Below are 12,767 nucleotides of genomic sequence, written 5' to 3' on the forward strand. Positions count from 1 at the left end.
TACAACCACTTCTTCCTTCCGGATTCTACGATAAAAAGAGTAGTTTCTACACTCTTCTGAGTTACTCAACTCCCCTAAAGAAGCATTCATTTCATGTCCTTCATTGAAAAGATTATGAAAATAACCTTTCCATCTGTCTTTAACCGCGTTCTCTGTAGCAAGAACCTTTCCATCCTCATCCTTGATGCACCTCACTTGGTTTAGGTCCATTGTCTTCTTTTCCCTTGCTCTAGCTAGTTTATAGATATCCAACTCTCTTTCTTTGGTGTCTAGTCGCTTATACATATCGTCATAAGCCGCTAACTTAGCTTCTCTGACAGCTTTCTTCGCCTCTTGCTTCGCTTTTCTATACCTTTCACCATTTTCATCGGTCCTATCCTTGTATAAGGCTTTACAACATTCCTTCTTAGTCTTCACCTTTGCTTGTACCTCCTCATTCCACCACCAAGATTCATTTTGGTGTGGGGCAAAGCCCTTGGACTCTCCAAATACCTCTTTTGCTACTTTTCGGATACAACTAGCCATGGAATCCCACTTTGGTTAGCTTCCCCCTCTCTATCCCACACACACTGGGTGATTACTTTCTCTTTGAAAATTGCTTGTTTTTCTTCTTTTAGATTCCACCATCTAGTCCTTGGGCACTTCCAAGTCTTGTTCTTTTTCCTCACTCTTTTGATATGTACATCCATCACCAACAAGCGATGTTGATTAGCCACGCTCTCTCCTGGTATAACTTTGCAATCCTTACAAGTTATACGATCCCCTTTCCTCATTAGAAGAAAATCTATTTGTGTTTTTGACGACCCACTCTTGTAGGTGATCACATGTTCTTCTCTCTTCTTAAAGAAGGTGTTGGCTAAGAAGAGATCATATGCCATTGCAAAATCCAAGATAGCTTCCCCATCCTCGTTTCTCTCCCCAAAACCATGGCCACCATGAAAACCTCCATAGTTGCCTGTCTCCCTGCCCACGTGTCCATTTAAATCTCCTCCTATAAATAACTTCTCCGTCTAAGCAATTCCTTGCACCAAGTCTCCAAGGTCTTCCCAAAATTTCTCCTTCGAACTCGTATCCAACCCTACTTGAGGTGCGTACGCACTAATCACATTGATAAGTTCTTGTCCTATTACAATCTTGATTGCCATGATTCTATCTCCTACCCTCTTGACATCTACAACATCTTGTGTCAAGGTCTTGTCCACGATGATGCCAACACCGTTTCTCGTTCTATTTGTGCCCGAATACCATAGTTTAAACCCTGAGTTTTCTAGATCCTTTGCCTTACGACCAACCCACTTAGTTTCTTGTAGGCACATAATATTTATCCTTCTCCTCACCATAACTTCTACTACTTTCATAGATTTTCCCGTCAAGGTTCCTATATTCCACGTTCCTAAACGTATTTTGCTCTCTTGAACTCTACCCTTCTATCCTAGCTTCTTCACCCTTCCCCGTCTAATAGGATCAAAGTACTTCTTTTGTGTGTCCCATGTAAAGTTGATAGGAGCATATGCTCCCAAAAAACTTTGAGTGGAGTCGTTCGAAAAGAAGTTTCTATAGCCCCCTTGCTCATTTAACACTGCATCCGGGTGCCGATGGAGATACAGCGACCCTTGCTCACTTATCACTGTGCTCGGGCCACACAGCGCGCCACTTACGGGTGACGCCCTAGCTTTAGCGCGATTTCCTTCTGGATTCATTTTCATAAGGATTCGACGTGATCATGGAGTGCCGGTTGTCGACTACCTGACGCCCTCCCCCTCCTCCTTTATCCGGGCTTGGGACCGGCAATGTAAGATAAACTTACACGGCGGAGTTACGAATGAAAACTAATGACTAAAAATTAAAAACGAAATTGTTATTTGATAGGCCCTTATCCAATCCCATGCTTCCTAACTCAAACTGGAACAAAAGGGAAAAATAGGAGGCAACCCAGTAGTAATTCGAAATATTTAATTTCTAATTACCATATCTGATACAAAATCAACAACTTATTTCCTCAAAAGAAATATAAAGGGGATAACGTCTTCCCCAATTGATACAACAACAGCTTGCAGTTAACATAACCCATTAATATTACAGATAGATATCGATATTACCCGCTAGCATTTTTGGCAGAGTTATCATTCTCCTCGTCATCGTCCTGCAATATTTTTGCTATCTCAGCCTGCGCTATCTCCATAATCTGCCTCTTATGCAGTTCAAGTCTATGTGGAAATCCATTCTCATCTTCTCTAGTTCCACCATTTGCTTCCTTTTACTATTTTCAATCTTCTCATATATGTTGCTGAACTTTTGAATGGAATCAGCAAGCAATCTAAAGGAACCCCGATCATCATTCTCCCTTCCATACCTTCTTGTCTTGGGTGGTAGCCCATCTGAATCGTCATCCCCTCCCTCAGCTGATTCAGAATTCCCTGGACTATCCCTCATCTCATCCAACCCATTTGCACGGTTTAAATACACTTTAGGGTTCATGAAAACATACTCCCCTGAGTCCAAACCACAAGAGAGGCTGGCTTGCTGTTGTAACGATGACATAAACATATCCATCTTTGTGAAGTAAACCCACTTACTAGTGGCACCACTAGACTTTGCGAACTTGGCCCTCTCCTTCTTGTACTTTTTCTTCAACCTATCCAATTGATTGCGACATTGTGTGGCTGTCCTTTCAATCTTGAACACCTCTGATACTTTCTCTGCAACCTCTTGCCACTCCTCAGAGCGAAGACTCTTTTTTTCCACATTGAAGGAACTGGTCACCCCAAGCATCTAGTAACACAAAGTCTCACGTTCAATCCAATCTGTAAGCGCATTTTGACCACCAATTGATTGTCTTGGAGCAGAGGGTGCAGTGGCAAAAGGAGGAGGAGCTGGCAAACGAGGATCAAATTCATAACTTGAAATCAAACTCTTTAACTTACGCTTCTTTGGGTGAGTTTTCAAATCATCATCATCTAGCCTTCTAACCATCATCTTATTATCCTCTTCATCATCCTTATCCTCTTCATCATCACTATCATCCTCGTGATCATCATCCCCAACACCTTTATGAACAGAAGGATAGCCATTTTGACCATTGTTATCTTCTTTTTCCTCACCCAATTCTTCATCATCATCAGTCTCATCTTCCTCCTCATCATCGGCATAGTCAGTACCGATTGGCCTAGGATATGGAACACCACCGCGAGCAGGAAGCTTTTGGCGTTGCGAAGAACCATAGCCCTGCTAGTGATTCCCACCATACAGGTTTGGAGGATACCTTGCGTCATTTTCGATGTCATCCATTTCAACACGAACTCAAGATTAACAATAAAACAACCATAAAGAAGATAACTTAGAAAGACTCTAGTTCCTAGTTCGAAACCACCAGTTTTTCCATTTCGGGATTAAGCTCCATACACCCCGATTATTCTTTTTCCCCTCTGGATTCTAAATCCAACCAAAAACTTCTCCTCCTTCATAGAACTAAACCAGCTCCAAATCAGCATTTCGTTAAAAAAAACACGAAAACAGCAAACCCCACATCAAAATCTTCCTCAAAACAACCTATTGCCCAAAGAAAATCACAATCAGAGAATATATAACACAGTTAGGTCAACAAAATTGGGAAGTAAACCTAAACCCCATCAACCTTCTAATTAAAATTTCACAAATTTATCTTTCCAAACGCATGAAATCTAAAAACAAAAACAAACCCACGATTCAAATTTTAAAGATTCTTGAGCTAAATTCAAATTCCAAGAGTTTCAAAAACAAGAAATGAATGAAACCCTTAGCTCTTACCTCAAAATCCAAACTTCCCCATAAATTTGTTGGGTGGAAAGCCAAATTGAAGCTTCCTAAAGAGGTTTAACTCGACATTTGCTAAAAATTTGCAATCAATTGTGTCTTTTTTGGGGAAACTAAGATGGGAAGAAGGGAAAGACAAGAAGGCAGAGAGAGAGAGAGAGAGAGAGAGAGAGAGAGAGAGAGAGGGAGTAAAAGAATTGGGGATTAAAGAGGGTCACTGCATCTATACGCGGCACGCCTAACTGCCTGGTACGTTATTTTTCTTGCGATGCAGATGCCTTCCTGTTGTATTCAGGTGGGCTGGGCCCTGCAGATTTGGGCTTCTTGTAGTTGTGAGTACATGTCTTATTTTGATTTGGGGTTTTTGTCGGTTTGTCTCCAAACTTGTATAGAGCTATTAATTTTTTCTCAGAATTTCAATTTTAGCTCATTTCCCACTGAACTTTTATAATTGGCCAATTTCCCCCTAGAACTTTAACTTCAGGCAATTACCCCCTAAAATTTTATAAATAGTCAATTTTTCCCTCGCGTTAAATTTTAAACATTTTCATCCAATTTTTCATTATTGCCCCAATACAGTTGTCATGTGTTGTCTCGTGATGAAAATAGATGTTAAGTTGGATGAAAATTTTTAAAATCTAGCATCAAGGGGAATTGACTATTTATAAAAGTTCAGGGGGATAATCGGCTAAAATTAAAGTTCAAGGGAGAATTGACAGCTCTATACAAGTTTGGGAAGCAAATTGACAAATATGCCTTTGATTTTTACCCATTTTTGGTTTGAAATTTTTGCCAACTTCAGAAATTTGGAAAAAATGTCATTTTCTCAAGGTTTGATAAAGAGATGGCTTAACTGTGGGTTTTCTAGATGTTAGTGATACTTTTAATCATGTCAAATTTTTTCTTGTGGGCTTACATCTTTTGTTCGTATCTCATGATAAAGTTGGTGCGCTCTTATCTCTATGTACTTGACATATTCATTGGCAGTTTTGTGTGCATAGTCTTTATAGAAGTGCTCACTAACTACTTGATTATTTGCAGTTTCTCTTTGAGAATGGTGCTGCTTGTATTCAATTCAAAGAGAAGGTGCTCCCTTACTAGTCACATTGGTAGTTTTGTGCAAAAGCATCTCTTATGTGATAGGAATTGAAGATTTTCCTACTTGGCATTTTCTTATCGGTTCACCTACAAAGTAAATAGTAACTACCAACCTGACTTTTCAATGAGCTTAACTATTGCATTTAGAATATAGCAAAATTCAAAATTCATTATGATAAAACTTGCTATCATTGCATTACAGCAGGCAATGCTGTCAAACTATTACTTTTTCTGAAGAAGGAAATGAACAAAACAAAACTAGCATGATTGTTTACTAACATAAACTCCCAAAATCACTACAATTGCAAATGTTCTATCATGATATACATTATTTATTGGGAGAAAGGAGAAAAAAACCATTTTATGGTAGGAAAATGAGTTAGAATAAAACTAGGTCAAATGTTCGATACTCTTTTATTATAATAAAAAAATGAAACAAGGAACACTCTGAGAAAAATCCTTGCATGCCTATCAAAAACTTGCCGATAATGAGTGAACCAAAATTAATTGGAGTTTGTACTTGAAATTGGATAAAGTAATACACTAGTTATACGATCAGGGTCATCCAATAAATTGGCATTGAACTCACTATTTTCAAGAATCACATATAGTTAATAAGAACAATGCTAGACGATAACACTAACTATGTCGTCACAAATAAATAATTAAAAGGCTTAAATGTCAAAATGGTCCATGTGTTATAACTATATGGCAAATTTAGTCTCGTGTTTTCGATTTGGCTAATTTAGTCATCGTGTGTGACAGTCTGTCCCTAATTTTAAGAATTTTTAAAGTTTTAATAAAGGATTTTACAAAAATGCCCGTTGAGGTACGCGCATTATTCGAGGTTAATCGTTGTGTCGTGCCATCTAAGATTTGTTTTCTTAACATATCCTCGTAGTACTCGTCGCTATGAGCGTGTGGGCGCTGACGGTTCGTTATTTGGAGTTATAACGAAAAAGATTTTAAAGTTTGAAGTTTGGGCATTTTATAAATTTTATTATTAAAATTTGGATGGCCCAGATTTAATGAAGAATTAAATGGATGGCTTGGATATAAGGAAAACAAAAATAAATAAATATAAGTGAAAGAAGGTTTTTGTGTGTGTGTGTGCACGTGAGAGGAAGAAACAGAGGAAGGAGATTGGGCAGAAATGCCCAATCGGGACAAGAGAGAAGAAGGCATTAGGAGGGATTGAGAGAGGGAGAAGCCGACCAATCAGAACAGAGGAAAGGAGGAAAGGAGGACAGGAGAGAGGGCGAGAAGCGGAGGAGAGAAGATCAGAAAACGGGTTTTCCCCCAACCCGTTTACCCGCGACACCCACAACCAAATTCCGGCGATTTTCACCAGATTTCTCACAAATTGGATCAAGGTACCACTTCCAATCAACACCTAGGCCTTCCCTCTTCATGTTTCACCCCAAAAATAATGAAATTTCGGGATGATTTCGCGAAGAACACCCACACCGGTGCCGCGACCTTCTTGTCCAAATTCTTCAAATCTTGAAATGTTCTCTTTCAATTACTAACACCATTAGTATTCCCTTAGGACCTGGAACAAAGCCCAAGCTTTGATTTGGACGGTGGAGTTGATTTGAAGGTCGAATTGGAACTCACATAATTCTAGGGTCCGCATGGAATTTGATGCATTTGAAGTGTTTCCAGGCCAAATTGGCCTTGGCCACAGGTATAAAAGTTGCTCTACTCATTGAGATCTTCGATTCTGTATTTTTTGAGAATTTTTGGAAATAGTTGGATTTTCCGGCGAGCCGGGGCGGCCGACCGCCACCCGCGGCGGCCCGTGAGGCGGCGCGTGGCCAATGGGCAGCCAATGTCATTCTTAGCATGTGTTTAAGGGTCTAGGTTCAGTTTTGATAATTGATGGACGTAAATTGAGTAATTGAACCTAAGTTCGTTTCGATTCGTGGTTAGGTGAAAATGTGAATTTACGATCCAACCGTCGGATCGTCACCCAACTTTGATATGTTGTAATACGTAATATTTGAGGATTATAGGAACTTACGGATTGGGAATCTGATTTACGGATCTTTCGGAATTGGAGTTGTAAGTTCATAAAATAGAATGTTAACCGTCACTTGGTTTTCGAAATTGACGGAGATTCGACCGTTGGATGGTAATGAAATTTTAGGATGATGTCCTAGAGGTATATTGTGGACCTCTGGAAGTTATGGATTTGAAATCTGAGTTGCAGATCTTCCAGATCGAACTACGTAGTGACGTGTCTTATATAAGTTATATATTCTATCGATATGAATTCTGAGGTTGGATTTGATTATCGTTCTAGGCGCTGATCATCATGACGCCTTGATGTGTGGTGCTGGGGAGTTGTTGGGCGAACTCCAGGTGAGTGGGCAGTATTTTCTGTATTTACCTATATACTATTGATTTTTCCCAGAAATTGAAAATAAATGAAAGTATGTTTTAAAATGCCATGCATGCATATTATATGAAATATATGCATTAGTATTTGATGTATATATGTGAATTGGTGCTGTGGATGCACAGGTGAGTATCAGGTGAGGTTTATGTTGTTCATGTGAATCATTGATGATGTGAATTGTGTTGAGAGCTCATAACCTGCACCCCTGGTGTTAGTGCTTATGTTATTCACCTTGCATCACACGCTCACCTTGGATCCAAGTAGATGCTAGTCGTACAGACCACTAAAGGTGGTTCCGACATGCCAGTCGTACAGACCATTAAAGGGGTTCCGACTGGTAGGTGATCTTAGATTATGTGCACAGATGATTGATGAGAGAAGCACTAGAGCGTATTATTTCACCATCTTAGTCGTACAGACTACTATAAGTAGTTCTGACTTATGTGCAGTGTAGTGCCGTACAGGTCACAGTTGGTGACTCTGGCAGGGCCGTACAGGTCACAGTTGGTGACTCCGGCTGGATGAGATATTGAGCTATAGAATCAGCCGTATAGGACCACTGTAGGGTCTCCGGTTGATTTATTATTTCACCTGATTTATATTGATGCATTCATATTATATTTTGGCATATGGCATGGCATGGCATGGCATATTCTTTCTGAAAAGCGTTGAAGGATTGTGATTTGAGCTTTTGATTATATATATATGTTTATATACTATTATGTTATTTTCTGGGAAAGTATACAGGTTTTACAGCGAGGGGTTAGAAATGTTTTAAATGAAAAGTTTTCGAAAAACTTTGTTTTACTGACCCACTCAATTTTGTTTTGCGCCCCTCCAGGTTCTAGATAGTAGAGATTTGGTGGCCACGAGGAATCCAACGGTGCTCTGACATAATTCATAAAAGTAGGACTCACCCTCGGGTGTTTCATCTTAGTAATTGTATTTTTTAAAGCTTCTGAACTGTGTAAATGGTTACGTCACTCTCACGTGACGACCAGCATGCCCTCATTCGGGACGGGGTGTGTCATCGTGTTTGTTTATGTTAGCCAATTAAGGACATTTCATTCAATCTCTTTTAAAATATTCATAAGAAAAATCATATGAGAAATAATTACCCTTTCTCTTTACAGAAAATACAAATCAATGAGAAATAACACATATAAGAAATAACACTTCCAATCTGAAAAATGATTAAGCTTGTGATATAGAAAAGATAGGGGGTAAAAATATTAGGGAGGAGGTCGGAGAGTTGGAAGGAGAATAATTTTTCTTTTAATTTTTAATTTTATTTCATTTTAAATATTTTAAATCAAATAAATTATAATTTAACAAATAAGTTTATAATAAGAAAAATTACACAGAGAGTATACTTTTAATACTTAATTGTATATTGAGACAACACTTTTTAAACATTTCAAAGAGAGATAAAAGTTAATACATGTGAAAAATGATATCATTGCCTTTTTTTTTCTCTAGAGTGTAAGTTACAAAATTACCCTTTATAGTGGAAAAGTCTTTTTCACACTTATATCTCTTCAACCGTTGCTCTTTTCTCTCTTCAAGAAATATTGGTTCCATTTAATTATTCAATTTAATTATTCAAATGAATGAATGAACTTGTGGGTCTACGACCTCTACCCAATTTACCATCCCATTCCCATTCCTAGTTGGACAATTATAGTTCCCATCTAGTTTTACGTATTTGTTAGATGGGTATAATTCCCTTCTTTTTTTCCTTTTCAAGTTAAATGTGCCTTGAAATTGGATTGAAGGATGTTCTTGCTGCTTTATAGTATATGATATTCAAATCAAACACGATTTATCATAGATAACCTTCCATTGACCAATTTAAAATGAGTTTCAAATCAAACAAATTTTGAATTAGAAGACCTTTGCCTTGCTTCTCTCCCCAAAAATTCTACTGTTTTATTTCAATCTCTGTTAACGAAAAAAAATTCTATCAAAAATTCGAATTTGTAAAATGAAAAAAAAAAGTACAAGAACTGGATTTTGCAAATGAAAATTTATCGAACACACCTACGACTTAATAAACCAAAAGATGAATTAGTGAAATTTTGTTAACATTGTCATTTATCGTAGATGGATTGAACTGATTCTACAAAAATGGTCGAGGACGGGTTGAACTGCTGCAAAAATGGTCGAAGATGGGTAGTGATTCTAAAAAAATGTCGATGACGGGTTGAATTGATTCTGCAAAAATGGTCGAGGACGGGTTGAACTGATTCTGTAGAAACGTTGAACTGATTCAGCAAAAATGGTTGAGGACAAGTTGAACTGATTCTGCAAAAGCGGTCGATGACGGGATGAACTGATTCTGCAAAAACATTGAACTGATTATGCAAAAATGGTAGAGGACAGGTTGAACTAATTTAGCAAAAATGGTCGATGATGGGTTGAACTGATTCTGCAAAAAAGGTCGAGGACGGGTTGAAATGATTCTGCAAAAATGGTCAAGGATAGGTTGAATTGCAGGAGGAAGGGTTGAACTGATTATACAAAAATAGTAAAAAATGGGTTGAACTAATTCTGCAAAAATGGTTGATGGCATGTTGAATTCACAAAAATGGTCGATGAATGATTGAACTGATTCTGCAAAAATAACTAAGGATGGGTTGGACTGATTTTAGTAATAATGATACAAACTAATTCTGCATATAATGTCAAAACTGATTTTGCAGAAATAGTCGAAGATAGGTTAATTGTCACAGCAGGTCCCGGGATTCTTTATATCGAGGACGTGAAATGACGGAATTACCCTTGACGGGTATTAAGGTATGTGTGTGTGTGGCATATTATTTGGACTAAATACACATATTTCATAAGCTTTTGGAAAATAATTTAAGTTGGATTAAAATTGGGTTGTAAATTTGTGTGGTTAGGGAATGATATTGTGACTTGTTTTTGGGTGGACCACATAACACACACACAAGACTCCCCTTTCCTTTTCCCCCGTGCTCTCTCTCTCTCTCCTCTTCGTTTCAGTCACTCTCTCCCTCTCGAAACCATACGGACGAGACCAAATTCCCTCTAAACATCGCGGATCGACGCTAAAAAGGTAAGGTTCTTCATCCTTTCGATCTCCTGAGTCATTTGGTACTAGTTTTAGAACGAGAAACGTTCGAAATCACGTGAATCCCGAACCCCAGTTTTATGTCACTATTTATGCATTCGTGATATGTTGATTTTCAGGGAATTCTAAGCTTATAGTGAGCTTAGTAAGGTCCCAAGGAAGCTCGGAGTGCTTCGTTTGAAGGTTTTGGACGTCGGGATCATTGAGTTCGAAATTGGCCGGTTTTCTTGGAATTTCTCTGATGAGATTTCGTAGTTTTTAGAGCCTTAAAGTAGTGTAACGTGAAACTACATGCTTAGGGCTTCATTTTGATATAAAATACGAAGAAAATGGTCGAGAAATGACGGAGAACAAGGAGATTGAAAAATCTCCAGTTTTTCGGCCACCGGAAAAACTAGTCTGGCGAGCCCGAGGTAAGAGATGCGCGTGGGGGGCGCGTGCAGCCTCAGAAAAATTTTCTAAAAATTTCTCGACGTCCATGACGTCGAGTAGGTCGATGTGGTATATTCATATACCCAATTTGAGCACCGTATGAGAAGTTATTACGAATTGTCGATTATGTGCTTCAATTAACGTTTTTATAGTTGTTTCGCATATAGGTGACACCTATCCCAAGGATGAGCACATCCAAGGACGTCACGGGGGTTACGACCCATCAACTTACCAGTGAGTGGGCAGTATTTCTGTTTATACCTATATGCTATTGATATTTTTCCCAGAAATTGAGTTTAAATGAAGTATGTTTTAAAATGCCATGCATGCATATTATGAGAAATATGAATTGATAATTGATGCATATATATATATATATATATGTGAATTGGTGCTGTGGACGCACAGGTGAGTATCAGGTGAGTATTATGTTATTCATGTGAATCATTGATGATGTGAATTGCGTTGAGAGCTCATAACCTGCACCCCTGGTGTTAGTTCTTATATTATTCACCGCATCGCACGCTCACCTTGGATCCAAGTAGGTGCATGTCGTACAGACCATGTGAAGGTTCCGACATGCTAGTCGTATAGATCACTAGAGGTGGTTCCGACTAGTAGGTGACCTTAGATTATGCGCGCAGATGATTGAAGAGAGAAGCACTAGAGCGTATTCTTACACCTTTCTTATCGTATAGACTACTTTAGGTAGTTCCGATTTATGTGCAGAGTAGTGCCGTACAGGTCACCGTGGTGACTCCGGCTGGGTTGGATATTGAGCTATAGAATGAACCATACAAGACCAACTGCGGGGTCTCCGGTTGTTTCATTATATCACCTGTTATATTGATGCATCCATATTCTTTCATTGACATTATTGCATGGCATACTCGCTGGATTTTGGTAAAGATTAATGTTTTGAGAGATTTGAACAAATATTATGCTTTTATGTTATTTTCTGGGAAAGTATACAGGTTTTACAGTGAGGGGTTAGAAATGTTTTAAATGAAATGTTTTGGAAAACTTTGGTTTTACTGACCCACTCAATTTTGTTTTGCACCCCTCCAGGTTCTAGTTAGCAGTTGGTGGCTCACGAGGTTTTCTTCGGCGTTCTGACATACTTCCTGCATGTAGGACTCACCTGTGGGTGTTGTAATTTAATTATATTCCTACTTGACTGCACCTAGTATTTATGCTCTGAAATTGTGTACTGCACACTTAAACTCACTTTAGCATGCTAGTTGGATATTACTGCTAGTAGTTGGTTTTTATTCCTTCGTATTTCTCATATCTTTTGCTTCTGCATCGCACTTTTGGTTACGTCACGCTCACGTGACGGCCAGCACACCTTGATTCTTGGATCGGGGTGTGCCATTAAGCTTATGGCACATTAATTTTGTTGGAGTGATGAAGGCTGAGTTATATTATTAGCCCTAAAGCTTTAAGGGTATGACTGATATTTTAAAACATTGTTTCCATGTTTTTGGGATGAGCTTTAGTTGCTTTTTATATTTTTGTTTCTCCTTGACATGCTTAAAAACTAGTAGAGTTTCTTGAAATATAGTATTGTCTCTCTATATAGAGCTCCCTTTTTTTTTCTATTATAAATAAACGGTCCAAATTTGATTTAGAGTTTCTTATTATATGGTCCTCAAATTGAAGATTATATTATAGAAACTTTTCCATTCCATTGGAGATGTTCTAAGAAAGACGTCCATCACTTCTACCCCTTGTATGATTTTATTTTGGTTGCTTAGTTTTGTTTCTAACCTTAACAGAATAAAGTTAGAGAAATTGAATTATATGGTTTTACAAGAGATAATCCTGAAGTGGGAACGAAACTCCCATGAAAAAATGTATAATAACTTAAATAAGTATGGTGGCATAATGTTTAGTTTATACATGTTTTTTCATTTGATTAATCAATTAAGTAAAATCTTTTTTAAACTA

At 38.1% G+C, this 12,767-nt stretch overlaps 1 protein-coding gene and 1 pseudogene across 1 annotated transcript in view; one reads left to right on the top strand and one right to left on the bottom strand.

The window, feature by feature from the left end:
• LOC126634032 (heat shock 70 kDa protein 15-like) overlaps positions 1-12,767 on the top strand; it is a 50,332-nt gene that overhangs the window by 15,452 nt on the left and 22,113 nt on the right. The window lies entirely within an intron of this gene.
• LOC126634037 (trihelix transcription factor ENAP1-like) lies at positions 1,940-4,008 on the bottom strand (annotated as a pseudogene).

The sequence above is a fragment of the Malus sylvestris genome, chromosome 9, assembly GCF_916048215.2.
Source record: "Malus sylvestris chromosome 9, drMalSylv7.2, whole genome shotgun sequence".
NCBI classification, from domain to species: Eukaryota; Viridiplantae; Streptophyta; class Magnoliopsida; order Rosales; family Rosaceae; genus Malus; species Malus sylvestris.